Below are 20,361 nucleotides of genomic sequence, written 5' to 3' on the forward strand. Positions count from 1 at the left end.
CTTAAGATATTTCTCTACTTGAAAGTTGTTTTTAAGTTTCAGTTATTGAGTTAGATCTTATAATTTTGGTTAGAGATTTTTTGATAAATTTATCAAGATTGGAATTTTCCTTATTTTTGTTTGTGGAAGCAGAAGTATTTCTGAGGGTTTTAAATGTTTTGTGACCAAATTGGAAGAGGATGTTTTTAATATAACTGGTAATAGCAAGTAGATTTTTCTGACTATGCTGCTGGATGTAGGCCTTCTCTGTTTTCAGATAGCATTATCTATAACTTGAGCTTATTACTACTTGTATTGTTAACATTTTCAAAAATATGAACTGATTTAATTACTGATTGCACAGTTCATCATAAATTCAAGCCGTCCCATTTAAAGCCCTAGCACAAACTACTTTAGAGACCACTAATTAGCTACTTCAGTATCAGAACAATCAGGCTAATAAAGCTAATATTCCTTTGCAGTTGAACACTGTGGATAATTCAATTATTAGAACCAATGGCCCATATTTTAAAGAATGGACCATTTGCTTTTTTATATTTTAAAATACTTTAAAATTTTTTCATTTGAGTGAAACGTTAAAACTCCATATATGGACTGTTTGTTTTTTTTTTTTTTTTTCCAGTGTTTTGTTTGAATTGTGGTGTGGTTCTAAAGAATCCCCAAAAGCTCATAGCTCATTTGAAATCTGACTATAGATTACTTAGAGTTGAGGCTAAATATCCTCTTTCAGTATTTGCTGGTGGTAAAACTGCAGATACTAACTGGGCTTGCAGTTTTATAACAAGATATAAGTATGTTGCTAAATTAGCTGATGTTATAGACAGGATTCTAACGTAATCTTTTTTCTTCCCCCTTCTGTCATTCCAACATCTCTTTTTTCGAACTGTGAACTAAAGTGGAAGACAAGCATTCCAGTGATGCCAGTAGTTTTGCTCCCACAGAATATTTTGGTCTCAAACAAGCAGACACCAATGACAGAGCTACAGACTGCCCAAGAGCAGAGACTCACAGTAGTTCTACGCCAGTACCAGCACCCCATCAAACCAGTGGTTTCATCCAACTGCTACCCCAAGCACTCTTCCTTCTAGTCCATTTACGCTACAGTCTGATCACCAGCCAAAGAAATCATTTGATGCTAATGGAGCATCTACTTTATCAAAACTGCCTACACCCACATCTTCTGTCCCTGCACAGAAAACAGAAAGAAAAGGTATGCCATTATTACTAGATGCTGCACGTTGAACTGTAGATTGAGTTTTTTTTATTATATTACAGTATCTCCATAGCTTGAATAAGACTCTTATTATAAATTCTTTTTAAAAGTCTTTTAAATGTTACTGCGTAGATTTAGGGTCTAGAGTTAGCCATATTTAGCTTTTCTTTTTAATTTTTAATTACTAAGCCTTAGCTGTTTTGCCTTTGACACTTCGAAGTCAGTGCTTATTAATTTATAAGTTTATAATGGTTTAAAGTCAAAGGGACTGTCCCATCATATTTGTGTAAAAGTAATTTTTGTTTTTTTGTGATAATTGTCATGATGGTTTAGTTTGAGATATTGTCTCAATTTTTCGGTAATAAATTTGATATGAATAGAGACCTTTTTAAAACCTGTTATTTCTGCACAACATGCAACTATTGGTTTCAGTTTGTGAATAAGAAAACTGTGTCCTGGGCCCAAGAAGACAAAGAGTCTTAAAGTCTGAATTAGAACTTAAATCTGAAGGGTAGAAGTTAACTTCAGAACTCCAATTGTGTTTATCCAGCTCAGTTGCTGATAACCGTAGCATGTTAAAGGAGAAAAATTGTGGCTACAAACTACTCAGGAGATAACATACAACCGAAGCAGAGTGATGATGATATAAGTTTATTTGCACAGACCACTCACAATTCTAAACTTAACACATTATAAGGTGTTTTAAGAAATGAAGGAAATTAAAAGACAATAGGCAAATAAATTATAGGCAGACCTCATTAGCAGCCTATTAGCAGATTAGCATGAGTAAATTCTGAGAAACTTATTTAAAACGTCCTGTGGGTTTAAGAGATGTTTTACAGGGAGCTAATGAGTCTTTAAGCTTTTAATCTATGGTTTGATTCATTATTTCACATTGATTTAATTGCTTACAAAGGGTTCTCATAGTATTTCTTTGCGCTTGTTTTCTTTTATGCATGTTATTTGAATTTCTTCTGTAAGTACTCATTCCATATTTAAACCACGTACTTTGGGCCGCCCGGGTGGCTCAGCGGTTTAGCGCTGCCTTCGGCCCAGGGTGTGATCCTGGAGACCCGGGATCGAGTCCCACGTCAGACTCCCAGCATGGAGCCTGTTTCTCCCTCTGCCTGTGTCTCTGCCTCTCTCTCTCTCTCTCTCTCTCTGATGAATAAATAAAATCTTTAAATAAATAAATAAATAAGCCACGTACTTTTATCATCTGGTGCTTAATGCATCATAAACAGATCGTCCCAAATGTTGTCAGATTCCCCTAAGATAATTTGTACCAAAATCCATATGTTGAAGTCATATTTACCCTGATGCAGAATTAAATTTGTAAAGAGAATTCTTGAGGGAAATCTGAATTAATGCAGTAATTGTTAATGTGGTAGTACTTTCTAAAGGATGTTAACGGTTTTTCAATTTTTATAATTTTGATTATTTAGTCACAGAAATTCTTTTAAAAATCATTAAATCCTGTGGCCTTTTAAAAGTCTTTATCTTGGGGTGCCTGAGTGACTCAGTTAAATGCCTTTGGTTCAGGTCATGATCCCAGGGTTTTGGGATTGAGCCCTGCAACCCTCTCCCTGCTCAGCAGGGAGCCTGCATGTCCCTGTCCCTCTGCCCCTCCTCCCTACTTGTGCTCTCCCTCTGTCTCTCACACCTTTTTTTTTTTCTCTCACACCTTTTTAAAATCTCAAATAAATAGAATCTTTTTTTAAAAAAATATCTTTATGTCATTTCTCTCTTGTTAATTTAATTCTTAGCTCTTACCTCCTTTTTGAAATTCTTTCCATCACTGGCTTCTGGAATAATGCTATTTTTCAATATTCTAGTTCTCTTCTTGCCCCCTAAATAACCAGTATTGTTCATCCTTTTACTGTTTTCTTTTTTTCTTGCTCAGTATGTTCTCTTTTGCCAGGCAGTCTTATCTACAAAGTGACTCCCAAATCTTTATTTCTGACTCCTACCTTTTATCTGCTTTATTTCAATAAGGACTTGTTGTGTCCCAAATGCCTCCCTTTCCCCACAGCTTATTCTCAGATTCTTGGTAAGTAACTACACTGTCCTCCCAACTGTTTCTTGTTCTTTAGAATTTGTCCTCATCTCTGTCTACTGACCTGTCAGCAGATCTTGGATTCCGCCTTCTCTATCCTTTCTCTGGTTGTCGCCACTACTATGGAAACTCCAGGCATCTCTCTGAAAAAGCCTTCTAATAACTGTTCTGCATCCTTCCATCCACACTATTCACTGACAGTTGTTTCATTATAAAATTTAGATTGGATTGTGTTACTTCTAATACTTTTCCATTATCCACAGGATACGTCCATACTTCTTAGTGCCTGACAGTCTGCTTGCAGCCTGTTATATCCTGGGCATGTTATATCCATTCTTGTTGTGAGCTTTCGCTGAAAAAGGACATGCTCTAACATTCCATCCTGTCGAGCTCTTTAAGAGGCAGCTCCAATGCCCTTGGGTTCTCAGCGTCAGTTATGCTCTCTCAGTCTGTGTTTCCCAAACCTCTCCCTGTTATATTTATTTATTATTATAGCACCTATCATATTGTAATTTTAGTTGACTTAATTAAACTGTTTAGAGTTAGGTATAATTACATGTTGAACTTGGTTCACCTATACTACCTTCTCCCTCCATGCTTCACCATTCCTGACAAATTTTTAAAATATCATTAAAAAATTTCTTCTAAATATTTATTTATTCATGAGAGAGCGAGAGAGGGTGGGGGGTGCACAGACACAGGCAGAGGGAGAAGCAGGCTCCATGCAGGGAGCCCGACGTGGGACTCAATCCGGGGTCTCCAGGACCACGCTCTGGGCTGAATTCTGCGCTAAACCACTGAGCCACCAGGGCTGTCCAAATACCATTAAAAATTAACTGTGTACCAGGCTTGGTGCTAAGTGTTTACTACATATTTTAGTTTATTTTTTAAGACAGTATTGCAAAGATGGTGTATCTTTTAGATAAGAAGAACCTGAACATTGCCACTGTTTAAGTACATGATGTTAGAGGCAGCTTCTCCAAAATTCATGTTATTTCCATAAAACCCTAGGGTAACGAAAGACACAAATCTATATTAATTTGAACCCCAGTAATTAAAAATTGGTAACAAATCCTAGATGATTCCATTTTAATACTACAAAGTATATTTGCTAATCACAAACTTTTTCTAAAACTTTTACATATGGTAATTTTAAACTTACAGGAAGAAACTTGGTTACCTTGCAGTTGACTATTGAAATAGGAAAAATTGTATAATTTTCCCAAGTATTCCTTGTGTATAAATGAAGACTACTATTTTCAAACTGTTCATTAGTTGGTCTAAATTTGTGAAGTGTCCATTAATTTGAAATATTTATTTTCTCTCAGGCACATCCATGTTCTTTAAGTTAAGCCTTTTTATTGACTGTTATCAATATACTGATTTCCTTGTTTGAGTTTTCCTTAACAAATAATTTATATTAAAAGGCTGATGATTGGGGTAATATCAGACTTTTGGACTCTTGGTTGTAAGTGCTAATAGTATGGCTAGGCTCTATCTGGGGGTGTCCATGGTAAGATGCTGTGTTAAATAATAGCAAGATCTTTGTCATTATGACCCACTGCTCTATCCCTAGTTCTGGAAAAAATAATAGACCATCAATACTTGTAGATGGATAAGTAACAGAGAATGGTAATGGTGTGTGTGTTAAGGGCTTGGAAAGCACTTACAGTAGTTCATGGTTTAAGAAATGTATTTGGAGAAAAAGAAGAGTATTATAATTGTTGTAAACCTAAAGATTTAGATCTGTTTAATGCCAGTGTGCCTTTTGAGAAGAAGCAACTAAATTAATTAATTTAAAGGATAAATTCAAAGTCTGTGCTTGCTTGAGAGACAGAGTGTGGAAAATCTGAAGCTCTGGTTTTGTAGGAAACAATCCTGGTGTTAGGTAGGGGTGAAACAAGGTCAGGCATCTTCTTTTAGATCTGTATTTGTTGTTAGGATAACATTTGAACATCTCTTGGCATATTACTTTATTGGACAACCATATAACAGAGTGATAGAGACAATGATATACTTAAACACCTAAAACTTGGTTTTTATCAGTTGGTATCCCATTAACCATTCCTCATATATATATATGTATATATATATTATTTATTTATTATACAGTGCAAGAGAGAGAATATGAACTGGGGGACTAACGGGGAGAGGGAGAAAGAATCTCTAGCAGACTTCCTACAGAGCATAGTGCAGAGCCTGACAAGGAGCTTGAGCCAAACCAGGAGTTGGAAACTGGAACCTGGATGAGAAGTCATCCAGGAGCCTCTTCAGTCGCCCATAGACTGTTCTAAATTGTATCTAACTCTACCCTTTCTTCCAGATTCATGAAATGACAAAATAGGCAGGAAACCATTGCTTTGGCCAAATAACTGCCAGAGTGAGAGGAGTTTAATGACCTTAATTAATAAGTTTTCTTACTTAGTAATTTTAGAGTTATGATTTATTAGCATAAACAAACTTGAAAAGTAAGGCAAAATAACCAAAGAAGCAGACCTATTCATTGAGTAATGCTAATCTACTGAGGGCTAGTTTGCATCTAAATCCTTAATGTGGTTACTTAATTCCGCACTCAATCTAACGGGAGGGGGGATTAGTCATTAATGTGAGGTGTGAGTCACTTGGAATAAACTTTGCTTTTGTGTCTTGATGGTATGTAGACTGAGTGAAATTTAAATGAACCTGAAGATTTCAGTATGCATTAAGGCAGTACTAGCCTTTTATAAGCTAGTGTAGTAGGTCATTAACTAACTTGAGTGGGCCATGTTCAGCCCTCACTCCTTTGCTTTACTTTATAATAATTTTTAGGATTACTAAACTCTTCATGAAAATTAGGAAAACTGGTTACAGATGTGTTAGTGACTCAAATTTTTTTTAAGATTTTAAAAAATTTATTTGACGGAGTAAAAGAGCACAAGCAGGGGAGAAACACCCCCCCACCAAGCAGGGAGCCTGATGCAGGGATGCAGGGCTGGATCCCAGGGCTCTGGGATCATGACCTAAGCCAAAGGCAGGCATTCAACTAACTGAGCCATGCAGGCCCCCCATGATTCAAATTTTGTTGAATAACTGAATACGTTAGTAGAAGAATTTAGTCTGTATTAGTCTATAACTTTAAAATTATGCTAGTTAATCTAAGATGGCACTTTTAACAATGGGACAGGGGGAATAGCTGTGATGAAAGAATATACTATTTATAATTTGAGGGGTGGGGAAGGGCTTTTTAAATCAAGATCCAGTATGCCTTTGCCTTTTAAAAAAAAATGTTGATAAATTTAAACACAAGACATATCTCAAATTGGTAGAAAATACTTGCAACACGTATAGCAATATGTTAAGGATTCATTAAGAATACGTCAAAACAGTAGGAAAAAAGACAATCTAATAGAAAAAATAAGCAGTAGATATGAACAAGCAGTTATAGAAGAGGAAATTAAAATTGCCAGCCTTGGCTTACAGCTATAAAAGTTAACTCAAAATGGATCAAATACCTAAAGTTAGGAGCTGAAACTATAAAAACTCTAAGAAGGAAACGGGTGAAAATTTGTGTGACGTTGGATTTGGTAGTGATTTCTTAGATGTGACACAAAAAGCACAGGCAACGAAGGAAAAAGATAAAACGGACTTCATCAGTATTAAAAGCTTTTGTGCATCAGAGGGCACTCTAGAGTCAAAAGGCAACCCATACAGTAGGAGGAAATAAATTGTAAATCCTATATCCAGTAAAGGATTAATATCTAGAATATATGAAATCCTATAACTGAGCAATTAAATGAAACAAGCTAGCTCAAAAATGGGCAAAGGACTTGAATAGACGTGTTCTCCAAGGCCAGCCAGTAAGCACATAAGGCATTCAGCATCAGGGAAAGCAATCAAAACTACAGTAAAAAAAACATTTCACACCCATAGGATGATTATTATGAAAACAAACAGCAATGAAAATAAATGTTTTTGAGGATGTGGGAAAAATTAGACCTCTTTTTTTTATTTTTATTTTTTTAAGACCTCTTGTACATTGCTTCTAGGAATGCAAAATGATGCAGCTCCTGTGGAATACAGTTTAGCAGTTCCTCAAAAAATGAAACCTAGAATTACCATAGGATCAAACCATTCTGTGCTTGGATATATAACCAGAAGAATTGAAAGCCAGGGAATCAAACCGGTGGTTATACACTGATATTTGTACCATTGTTATTTAAAATAGCCAAAAGATGGAAATGGTTCAGGTGTCCATCAGCTGTTACAGGTTTTAAAAAATATATATTAGCTAGACATACAGCCTTAAAAAGGAAGGAAATTCTGACGCATGCTGCTGTGACATAGATGAAATTGAAGACCTTATGCTGAAAGGAGGTAGTATAGTGGCTACTAAGGAGTGGGATGATGAGCCCTTGTTTAATTGGTGACAGAATTTCTGTTTGGAGAGATGAAAAGGTTTTGGAGATGGATAGTGCTATGTGATGTTTGCACAACAGTTGTAAATACTTAATGGCCCTGAGTTGTAAACCTAGAAAGTAGTTAAAGTAGTAAGTTTTATGTTATATATATTTTAGCAGGCTAAAAAATTTCAAGAGAAAGATTATCAGTGCATATTGGAAATTAAGATTAAAATAAGATTTTTCACCTTTAAGATTAGTGACAGTTAACAGCTGGATGTGGGGAAGCACAATTGGTGGGAATGTGTATGTCAGTTATTAGAGGAATCCCTTTAATAAAATCTGTTAAAAGTTTCAATACGGGATGCTTGGGTGGCTCATGGTTGGGCACCTGCTTCGGCTCAGATCGTGACCCCGGGATCTGGGATCAAGTCCCACATCAGGCTCCCTGCGAGGAGCCTGCTTCTCCCTCTGCCTGTGTCTCTGCCTCTCTTTCTGTGTCTCTCATGAATAAATTTCAGAGTATGTTTATCCTTTACATGTATAGCATAAAGATTTCCTCAGTTGAATAAAAAAGCAAGGTGCAAAAATATATCTTAACATATTTTACATCACCATATTTCTGTACGTTTGTAAAATGCATAGAAAAGGTTCTGGGTGGATATGTGATTTAACATATTCATGAATTATCAAATTAAAAATAAGTGAAAATCACAGATTATATACCAGGTTACTGCCACCTAGGTACCTTATTATTACATTTTTTCCTACTACTTTTGAATACTTTGTTTCCTTTGTAACTTCCCCATGTTGTAATCTTCAGTGTAACACCATTACTACAAAACAGAACAAAACAAACTGCCCTTCTTGCAACAGTAGTTTGAGCTTTGTTCACATGTTCCCCTGAATATTATTACAGCAACTCTCCAAGCATCAGAGGAAATTAATGATTAGAAATGTAGTATGGTACCTTTTACCCTTTTTAAGTGCAGTGTCTTTAGATCTTATTGTAGATCTAGAAGGAATTATTTGGCGTGCCAGAAAAATGTAGGTCAAAAATAGATTTTGACTTTGGTTTATGCTCTTGGATATTTTGGATGGGGGCCTAGATTTAGAAGAGGTGAATATTAACTTTAAACCATAAAAGAATTAGGGTATAGTAACAGATTTTTAGGTGACTCTGAAGTTTAGTCTTTAGTAGATTATGCCCCCTACTGGTAAGCATTGGAAATGTAAGTGAATAATTCATACAAGTATAAGGGGAAAGAAAAATTTTGTCAAAGCATATATACCAAAAATGAGAGGATAAAATTTTAAAGTTTATAGTAAAGAGTTGGTTAGAGATCTGTAAGTCTTAGAAATAATCAGAAGGGAAAGTGACTTAGTTTAAGTTTAAAATAGGTGTGTAAGAGATTGAAAAAAATGCTCAAAGGAACCTAGATTTGCTTGGGGAGAGTTTACATTTAAGGAATGAGACTGGAGGATGATATTCTTTAAAAGTGGAAGAGCCTATAGAAATGGCTTTGTAATGCAAAAACTGTTCTTTTACCTACATTTACTTCTTGGTCTTTATTTTGAAAGACCCAAGTTTTTATTTGTTTAGTTTGATAAAAATATATATTTGATGACATTACTGTTTATTCCAAATAGTTCCATTTCCTCTCTGTGTTTTTTAAAAAGAAAGGTTGAGTATTTTATAGGGTTATTTAAAATAAGCTTAAATAAGTTAAATTTATCTCTAAGACTACATATAGTTCCTTACTTTTATGAAAGTAGCATAAAGCTGTAATTGTCAGTTATTTAGGATGGAGATCTTAGACTTTCCTCCGTATTATCATAAATTCTATACTTAGAGATTAGAGGGAGAATGCATGTACGTGGACCTGGGCCTTTACTGCAGGATCAGGTACCCATTCAACAAGTACATGTTGATGCCATCTTGGTGTCATGTCCTCTCGTACCAGGGCTATAGAGATAAATACAACAAAATCCCCCTACTGAAGTTGTTAAAGTTCTGCAAGAAAGGAAAGACAATAAACTATATAATAGAAGATACTGGGTAACGTTAATAGATCTCTTTTAGGGCATTCAAAACACAGGAGAGGTACCCAACCAATACCTTTCTTTAGTAATATTTTAAGACTACCTTACAGAGTAGCATTTTATATTTATATTATTAAATTTTTTTTTAATTTTTATTTATGTATGATAGTCACAGAGAGAGAGAGAGAGAGAGGCAGAGACACAGGCAGAGGGAGAAGCAGGCTCCATGCACCGGGAGCCTGATGTGGGATTCGATCCTGGGTCTCCAGGATCGCACCCTGGGCCAAAGGCAGGCGCCAAACCGCTGCGCCACCCAGGGATCCATATTTATATTATTAAACTCAGTACATTGTTCTCAGTTATATATATAGATTGAGGAAAGTAATATGTAAAATGTTTAACATGTAACATGTTTTGGAAGAGCATTTGTATGGATGTGTCTTTATAGGGAGACAAGGTGAGTGGAGCTATTATTAAAATAGTGTGGAAATACTTATATATGTGAAGAGTCTAAAAAACCAAAACCAAGTGTATAGATACAGAGCACACAGCTTGGTGGTTGCTGGGACGAAATAAGTGAAGGAAGTCAGAAGATACAAACTTCCAGTTATAAAGCAATGGGGACATAATGTGCATAATAATACTGTTGCATATTTTCAACTAAGTCTTGAAAGTTCTCATAGCAAGAAAAATAATTTTGTAACTGTTTGGAGATCATTTTGCAGTATATATAGATAAGAATGTTGAACACCTGACACTACTAGAATGTTGTATGTCTGTTATACCTCAATGGAAAAAATAGGAGACCTACCTGGGAAAAATGATTTAGCTTTTCTGTCTTGCATCTTATCCTTAATTCCACTCACTCCTGTACCTTTGTGCTATGCTGCTTTGTTTTGGTTTTGTTTCCTTTGGTTTTTAAGGTGAAAGCAACCTTGAAAGCTCTAACCTGTTTTTTCAGAATCAACTAGGGTGTCAGAATCACCTATAGAATTCTTACAACTTCAACATATGCCTGGGCCTCCCCAGGTTCATTAGAGTGGAGCCCAGGTATCTGTTTTGTTTTGGTTTGTTTTTAGCTTTATAGATAATTCTGATAAGCTTTCTGCTGAAAACTGATACTCAAACCTTTTAATAGAAAAATTCTGGCCTTTAAAGATGTTGCCTGTTCAAGGGTCTCCTAGATATTAAGCAGGATCACCTGGTTTCCATACTACTCTTCAGTGATCTTCTTTGACAGAACTTCAAAGAAATTTATCTTAGAGTAAACAAACTTACTAAAACTAAGAGTTAAGGATATTTAGTTTTTGTTACTTTATTTCTTTTATGGTAATATGTATAGTTTTCTTTTCTGGGTGTTTCCTTTTTTGGATTAAAGGGCAGCACTCAAGAGTTTTTTAAGCTGTGCTTATTTTAAAAATGTGTGGATAGATTGAGCAGCATCAGAATACGTTTTAAAAAACAGAAGAAAGCCACAATAAAAGTAACAAAAGAGTAAGGATCATTTCAGAGGTATGTAAGCACTAATTTGATGGTTCATGCAGAAAGTAAAATGCAGAACTTGTTTTCATTTTAAACATTAATCAGGAATGCCCCTAAGCTGACCCTTAAGGAGTATGATCTGGAGGAAAACTGTCATCATAAATGTAAGAACTGACAGGTTTTACTAGTAATTCCCAGCTTCTGTGGGGACATGAAGATTAATAAATGTTTAGTTCTTAGAATTGGAAATGAGGATTTGCAGTTACTAGGTAGCAGTTGTAATATTCAGATGCAGTATTCCTGCAACTTTTATACGTCATATAATAGTCTTAATTTGGGAGATATATATATATATATACACACAAACTTGAAAATCTTCAAGAAATAGGTGTGTATGGAAAATAAAGATTTTTAGCAAATCTTCATATTTAGGCCAGTATTGTAAGGCATATGCATGAACATCTTGATTAGTTGTTTTAATATTTTTATCCAGAGGTCCTCTGTTCCTCTTTTTTTCTTTCTTTAAAGTTATTATATTAGTAATATTCCATGGTATGAAAGTACAGTGTTCATCTTTCTGTTGGTGAACATTTAGTTTGTTCTAGTTTTGTGCTAAAATAGAAACAAGCATTGTATTATTATAAAAATTGTAAAGCCATTCCAGTTTCTTCTGGGAAATGTCTTTATTTCATCTTTTGTTCATTTTTTCTTTCGTGTAGTTTGTCTTTTCTGATTATAGGAGTTCCTTAGAATACTTATCTGTGCTTGAATGTAATTGGTTTGCTTTTTGTAGTTTTCTGCATCTAGATGTCAAAGATACCTTCTTGTTTTCATCTTCTAGTTCTAAAGACACATAACAGAAGTTTAATCGACCTTATATTGGTTTTCTTTCAATTGTGAGTTTTTATACTGGCAAGACACATTTCACTAGCTGTGTTCTTTTTTTTTTTCATGAACTTCATGGCCGTACTAGCCCTTACCTTTTTCAAATAAGTTAATAGAATCAACTTCTCAAATACTGCCAAAAATGCTTTTGGAGTTTTGATTGCGATTGCATTGACTCTATATATGTAATTTGCAATTATAGCTTTCAGATAATGACCATTTTCCGTGCATGTTTTATTTATTTATTTATTTTTGGTCTATTTAAAATATGAATATATGTATTGTGGATGGGTTGCTATTAAAAAGCATCATTTCTAGTGCTAATAAGTTTTAAATGTGACAAATAGATATATTTATAGAAGGAAAGTATGTAATCTGGAAACTCAATTGTTAAGTATGAAAGTTCAAGTTGGAGTTTCATTCTTCTGATCTGTAGCCTATATTGGAGGTGCTCGCCCCATGGTGTTAAATCCTGATTTGTTTTCTGGTCATTGTCATGTTTTGGAGGGCTCTTACTGTGGTCATAAACATTTTCACCTTAAATTAAGTCCAGGAGAATTGTATTGTACCCTTTATCTTAATAGAAGCTTATTTGAACGTGTAGTTAATACATAACTGTGTTTGAAACAGCATTACCAGTCAAACAGAACATGAGACTTTTAGAATCAGACATGAATATAGCAGAATCACTGCTTTACCAAGTTTTGTGATTTCAAGCAAGTTACATAATCTTTCTTGTTTAGTTTTCTCACCTGTGAAATTGGGATATAAAAATACTTAACCCTATTATTCTAAGTAGGTAGATCTTTACTGAGCCCCCTCCCTGTGTCACCTTGGGAAGATGGAATGAAATTACTTGAGTTGGGTGTTTGGCACATGAAAGTTGCTCTTTCGAATGTTGGTTCTAGTTTTCTCCAAGTAGTTTTTTTTTGGTGTTGGCACATGAAAGTTGCTCTTTTCGATGTTGGTTCTAGTTTTCTCCAAGTAGTTTTTTTTCAGCCTTGTATCTCCTTTTACTTAGAGTCTGCCACCAGGAGACAAATCTGTATCACATTCTTGCACAACTCCTTCCACATCCTCTGCCTCTGGACTGAATCCCACATCTGCACCTCCAACATCTGCGTCAGCAATCCCTGTTTCTCCTGTTCCACAGTCACCGATTACCTCCATTACTTCAGGACCCCAACCTTCTCAGACAGCTGCTTCCTGCTTTGCAAGCCACGCTGCAACTTAATAATTCTAATGTGGACATATCCAAAATAAATGAAGGTAAATTGGTAACAGTTTTTATTATTATTATTTGCTTCGTGTCGTTAGTAAATTCCCCAATTTAGGAGTGGTCTTTTGTTTCATTTTGAAATTCACATTTGAGCGTCATTCTTTGAAATTCATATCATAACCTCATGGTTGTTGAAAACCTTTGGTATTGTAATTAAGTTAGTAGTACTTGGATTTTTCCTGTATATTTTTTCTTTTTTTTTTTTTCTCTGTATATTTTTCAAGACTTGCTGTGTACGGTATTTACTGGAGATAAAGCTATTCTGTCTGCTTAATGTGTATAATAAATGTCTTTTTTTTTTTAATTAAAGAGCATTTCTAAAAACTGATATAAAAACACTTAAATTCTAGCATATTGTTAATTCCAACTTTGCTTTTCAGTATGCTGTTTAGCTAGCAACATCAAAGAAGTCTGAATAAAAGTGGATATAGTTTTAATTGACAAGCTATTCAAATTCAAACAGTCTTAAGAGCATTTTAAAATTTCTGTTAGAATAGTCCATTTCAGTATGTGTACATTGTTACATAATATATTTAACAGTAGTGCTAAATGGTTAAGTTCTTCCTTTATCTTAAAAATGGAGCTATTTCACGCTAGTTGGTCAATAATTTTGTTCTTACTGTACTTTCTTGCATTTTGATTTTATTCTCTTAAGATAACTGTGCCATTCTATTTGATAGGTACATGTTTTACTAGGGAAAGTAGGACTTTAAGCAGTTTTGAAGAGATGATAGCATAAGAAAATGTCAATAATAAGGATCTTGTGCTTTGAAAATAAATGATGTTCCTAAATTACCTAGCTTCTTTTATTTAATGTCTGTTCTTTAAAAGATTGTTGGATGTGGTATTAATGTAGGGTTTTATTTTATTTTATTTTTAAAGATTTTATTTATTTACTCATGAGAGGCACAGAGAGAAAGAGAGGCAAAGACACAGGCAGATGGAGAAGCAGGCTCCATGCAGGGAGCCTGACATGGGACTCGATCCCGGGTCTCCAGGATCATGCCCTGGGCTGAAGGCAGGCACTAAACCGCTGAGCCACCTGGGCTGCCCTAATGTAGGGTTTTTAATGGTCACCTTGTTTAGTAAAGCATTCACATGAAATAACTACCCTTTATCTTTTAATTTCAGGTAACCTACAAAAGCCCTTTAGCTATTAATGAATAGATTTCTGGTATAATCAGAATTTCCAGGGAACACTCTTTACTGTTTTTAAAAGTCTCCGGAGTAGTTCTTAAATTGAACACAAATTTTAATGCAAAGGAAAACTACTGTTTCCTTTACAAAAAAAAAACCATTAAATTTCTTCTACCTCTGATCATTTCCTATCTCTGGACCCATTTTATACCATCTTACAGATTTTTATTTTTGAGAGTTCTAGTTTGAAACACTGCAGTTTCTTTGGGGTTTTTTTAGTTTTTTCAAGTTGTTACTAATACCATACTGTGCCCACTATGTTTTTATTTTAATTTAAGATATGTGTTTAGTTCTTACAGCAGCTGTGACACAAGCCTCATTGCAGTCTATAATTCATAAGTTTCTTACTGCTGGACCATCTGCTTTCAACATAACTTCTTTGATTTCTCAAGCTGCTCAGCTCTCTACACAAGGTATTCATTTTCTTAGGTATTGTGAGAATGTATATTAATTTGGAGCAGGGGGTTCATGGTAAAACTTTTTGGTTTCTGAAGAGACTAGCTATAACAATTTGATGTTTGTTTTACAGGATCCTGTAATTTGTTTTTAATTTTATTTATTTATTTATTTGAGAGAATGTACATGAGGGCGGGGAGAAACAGACTTTCTGCTGAGCAGGGAGCCCAATGTGGGGCTCAATCCTGGGACCCTGAGACCATGACCTGAGCAGAAGGCAGATGCCCAATCTATTGAGCCACTCAAACACCCCTGATGTTTGATGATTTTTTTTTTCTAACACTAGTATATACAGTATTTTTTTTTCCAGATGAGGCAAACATTGACATTTATCTTCAGTATTGCCATTAAATCTGTCATACATATTTAATTCAGACTTTAAGTTGTCAATGTACTCTAAAGCTGAGTGTAAACTGATATAAAGCTGAGTGTAAACTGATAGGTCCTCAATTTTATGAAACATTGAATATATTTTAAGTGTGGTTTGGTTCACATTTGATGTTAATGATTTTTGACTGACCACAGGATACAGAAATGCTCAAGTCCTGTCTTAAATTACCTATTTCTCTTCTCCATGAAACATCCAATGGAAAGAGGCATATATAGGAACAAAGAAGAAATGAATTGGTCACTTTGACTTGTCCCCCTGCCCCAATTCTGAAAACTAATAAACTGAGCAGAAACACTTATTCTGAAATTGAAATATAATAGTGCAAAGACTTAACTCTCTGGTTATCCTCATGAGGCAGGAGATAAAGGGGTATAACCAGGCTAAATATAGAATAAGAAAGAACAATAAGAATGGTGAGGATGCCTTCCATGTGAGAATAGTTCAGGCTTACCTTCTTGCTTCAGCCTAAAAAACAGGTTGGAGGAGGCATACATTGGATGTGCTTCTCTAATTCACAGCTCGTTTTTAGTCCGTGACTCCAGTGAGTATTTCAGATTCTGACTTTAAACAGTTAAGTGTTCTGTCTGGTGTTCAGGGGGCATGTAGAGGGATGGAAAGACCTCTACATATATATTACGGAAGTTTTTGGTTTATTTGGAATTAATTAATTGCTTTACTTTTTCACAGCTCAGCCATCTAATCAGTCTCCAATGTCTTTAACTTCTGATGCATCATCCCCAAGATCGTATGTGTCTCCAAGAATAAGCACACCTCAGACTAACACAGTCCCTATCAAACCTTTGATTAGTACTCCTCCTGTTTCATCACAGCCAAAGGTATGTTGCTTTTGAGGGAAATTTGGAAAAGAAAGCACGAAAGCACTCACTTCTGGAAAAACAAGTTTAATGTTTTAGACTCTCTATTGTAGGAAAAGCCCTCTTTGAGAACGTGTGTAGTAGTGGTGGAGTGAATGATGGGTCAGCTTAGATGCAGGTTAGTCTCAGTAAATGAGGACTCTAGAGGGAGTTGCATCTATGCTACTTTTAAACATTTTTTTAATTAAAAATTATATTTATTTATTTACAGAGAGGGCATGGGGGGGGGAGGGCAGAGGGAGAAGCAGACCCCTTGCTGAGCTGGGAGCTCACTGGCGGCTTGATCCTAGTACCGGGAAGTCAGACACATAACTGACTGAGCCACCTAGGCACCCCCATCATATGTGTTACTTTTATACGCTGATTGTTTTCTCTTACTGGCTGAGATTTGTGACCTGGAGGAAGAGTGGGATAAAGAAGGATAAATAATTGTCTTAATATTTGTAGAGTTTTTTAACTTTTTAAAAGATATAACCTGTTTTCCAGTGGCTTTCCTCCCATACTTTTATTTTAGAAATGAATCCATTTCTGTGCTAAGAGCTTAATAGTATTATATTTAACTTCACATCATGAGAATCAACTACTATTTGCTTCATTTAATAGATAAGAGAATTAAGCCTTCAGTTAAATCCAGTTTTTGTGGTGGAATCAGAATTTAAGGCCTAGGTCTTTCTGAACACAGAATCCATTTTACTAAGCTTATACTACCTGTGTTTCTCCAAGCAAAAGTTTGCATGAATGGCTCCTCAGAGACAGTTAGAAAATTGCTGGTCTCTTCTTATTGGAATATAAACCAGACCTTAACAACACTGCCTCAGATTTTATACTATATCATTTGAGTCCTTGCCCCAAATTTTTTTTTTTTTTAAGATTTTATTTATTCGTGAGAGACACAGAGAAAGGCAGAAACACAGGCAGAGGGACAAGCAGGCTCCATGCAGGGAGCCCGATGTGGGACTTGATCCCAGTACTCTGGGATCACACCCTAGGTGGAAGGCGTCTGCCTTCCACCTGCTGAGCTACCCAGGTATCCCTTACCCAAAATTTCTTAAGCAAATCTTAGTCATACTCATTCTTTGCTTTGTAGTCCTATTACCAGCAAAACATTAAAAGATTTGGAAGTTGGTATATGCACAAATTGCAGTTTTTTTTTTCTTAATGGTAAATTTAAGAAATTCTTTTTAGTTAAAAAGTAGGCTATTTCAATCCTTTATGCTGAAGATTTTTTTTTTTTAAGAAGGAACTTTTTTTTTTTTAAGAATTTATTTATTTATTCATGAGAGGACACAGAGAGAGAGAGAGAGAGAGGCAGGCAGAGAGAGAAGCAGGATCCATGTAGGGAGCCCGACGTGGGACTCGATCCTGGGACTCCAGAACCAGGCCCTGGGCCAAAGGCAGGTGCCAAACTGCTGAGCCACCCAGGAATCCCCTGAAGCTTTTTGTTTTTTTTTAAGATTTTATTTTATTTTATTTATTTTAATTTTTTATTTATTTATGATAGTCACACAGAGAGAGAGATGAGGCAGAGCGTAGGCAGAGGGAGAAGCAGGCTCCATGCACCAGGAGCCCGACGTGGGATTCGATCCGGGGTCTCCAGGATCACGCCCTGGGCCAAAGGCAGGCGCTAAACCACTGCGCCACCCAGGGATCCCTAAGATTTTATTTTTAAGCAGTCTCTACGCTTATCGTGGGGCTCGAACTCACAACCCTGAGATCCAAGAGTTGAATGCTCTACCTACTAAGCCAACCAGGGTCTTGCCAAAATTTTATATTGAATAAGTTAAGGCTTTAACGCTTTAGGCTTTTTCACAGAAGCCTAAAAATAAAAACGTATTGAAAGATAACTTGAAATTGATGCTAGGACAGCTGTTTAGGTCTTCCTTAGCTTATCCCTTACCTATTTAAGTCATTTATCTAAACTCATTTTAGGGTCAGTCTGGATTGATACATTTAACTCAAATTTAAAAGAAATTAGTCTATTCTGCAATTTCATACTGTTTGCACTTTGGTGAGAGAAGGAAAAAATTGTTTCAACAAAGGAGATCTTCTTAGAGCTTAAAACTCGTCAGGGTGTATGTGTAGTATCTTAGGAGTACAATAAATAATGACTAAAAGTGATTGTAAAGTTTACAATCAGTTATAAGATTAGCATTTCAAATCCCTTATGTATATGGGCATCAAATTTTTTTTTAATTTTATTTATGATAGTCATACAGAGAGAGGAGAGAGAGGCAGAGACATAGGCAGAGGGAGAAGCAGGCTCCATGCACCGGGAGCATGACGCGGGATTCGATCCCGGGTCTCCAGGATCACGCCCTGGGCCAAAGGCAGGCGCCAAACCGCTGCGCCACCCAGGGATCCCCATCAAATTTTTTTTAAGTGGGAATTCAGTATTAAGTAGACCTTATAAAAATGCTTATAAAATGATTTTTATGTAGCCAGGCTATCCAGATTTGTTTGGGGGAATATTAAAAAAAAAAAAAAAAGGAGAAGAAAGAAGAAAAAACAAAAACTATTATTGGAGGATGTGACTTAATCACAAATGGCTGTCTGCCTTCGTGCCTTAATTCGGGGCTTGTGTTTAAAAGTACTTGTTTTCTTTTTCTGTGGCATGTAAGTATGTGTAGTGTACATATCCTCACTGACAATCATGGTCCTCTTGTTCCACCTCTGTAGGGTAACATGTCTTTGAAGACCACTCCAGTGTTGACTCATTCACTGGTAGACCAATCTATACGCTCTGCATATGTGTTTAAATTTGAGCAGCTGTATTTGTATGATATAGTAACATTAATTTTTACTGATATAAAAATAACTGAATCAGAGGAGCTATCTTAGTGTATTAGAAAGAAAACTGGGCTCAACATTAGAGAACTAGTTTGTGTTCTTCTGCTTTACAAAAAGTAATCTTAAAGTCTTCTGGGCCATTTTATGAAGAAATTCTATGTTAGTCTCAAAATGAACGTGGCTCTTCTAACTGTGAACTTTGGGAACTTAATCTGACTGCAATTCTTGAAGTCTCTAGATTTTTCAGAGTTTAAGACTATCCAACTAGATTTGGAGGGGTGTGTGGATTTGGGGACCTGGATGACCATGATTTACACAATTAAATATGTCTATATCACTAATAATTATGAAACAATTAGGGGACAGCTCATGTTATCTTAAAAATTACTAAAGAATAGAAATAAGAGACTTCACATTGATAGTACTTTTGGTTTTATGTACTTTCCATGGTATTTATGTATATAATAGAAGCCTGTCTCACCAGATTTTGACATTTCAGGTTAGTACTCCAGTAGTTAAGCAAGGACCGGTTTCACAATCGGCCACACAGCAGCCTGTAACTGCTGACAAACAGCAAGGTCATGAACCTGTCTCTCCTCGAAGTCTTCAGCGCTCAAAGTAAGTTCATGTGTGTTGAAACATTTTTTCATTAATGTTGCATGCTGCATTGTTTGAATATTATAAAAATATATGTATAATAGAACTTGATCTTGTAAGAATCCATGGTTAGCCTAAGTTTTATGTATTATAAGATTTACAAAGGCAAATCTTACTCCAAGTAGGTTGTTGTCTCTAGTAATGAAGCCAGCTTATTTTTTGAAGAAAGTCATTCTTCAGATTTTACTTAATAGAATATGATAGGAGTAACAATATGTCATACTTGTACAAAGAGGGCACCTGATTTTATAATACTTGTTGGAAATGACATCATTTTTTAACCTCCTCATAGCAGTTTTAGATATGAGTGTATTGCTGAATCCAAAAATGGGAAATACTATTTCTCAACTGGTATGTGTCAGGTTTTCCTAAGAGCTTCAATTTTGACCCCTGTGTGGAGTGCTTGTCAGATAGGGCTGTATTGTGTTACATGTTTCTTTGTTAATTAACAAATACAACTTTAAATGATTTTCATTTGATTGATTTTCCTATTTTGATTTCTTGCTATGAGGTAGCAAAATAATTCAACTATTGTTTTATTGTTGTTTTCTAAACAAGCATTTCAGAACTTTTACATCCAAATGAGAGTTGTTCCCTTCAAAATAATCACCTTGGGAAGCTGTCTACTTACTCCAGCAATGTTGCCATTGCTCAGAACATTTTT

General features: G+C 35.5%; 1 pseudogene; it reads left to right on the plus strand.

The window, feature by feature from the left end:
• LOC119878580 overlaps positions 1–20,358 on the plus strand; it is a 33,303-nt pseudogene extending 12,945 nt beyond the window's left edge.
• The last annotated feature ends 3 nt before the right edge of the window (positions 20,359–20,361 follow it).

This window comes from Canis lupus, unplaced genomic scaffold (assembly GCF_011100685.1).
Source record: "Canis lupus familiaris isolate Mischka breed German Shepherd unplaced genomic scaffold, alternate assembly UU_Cfam_GSD_1.0 chrUn_S1748H1944, whole genome shotgun sequence".
In the NCBI taxonomy this organism is placed as follows: Eukaryota; Metazoa; Chordata; class Mammalia; order Carnivora; family Canidae; genus Canis; species Canis lupus.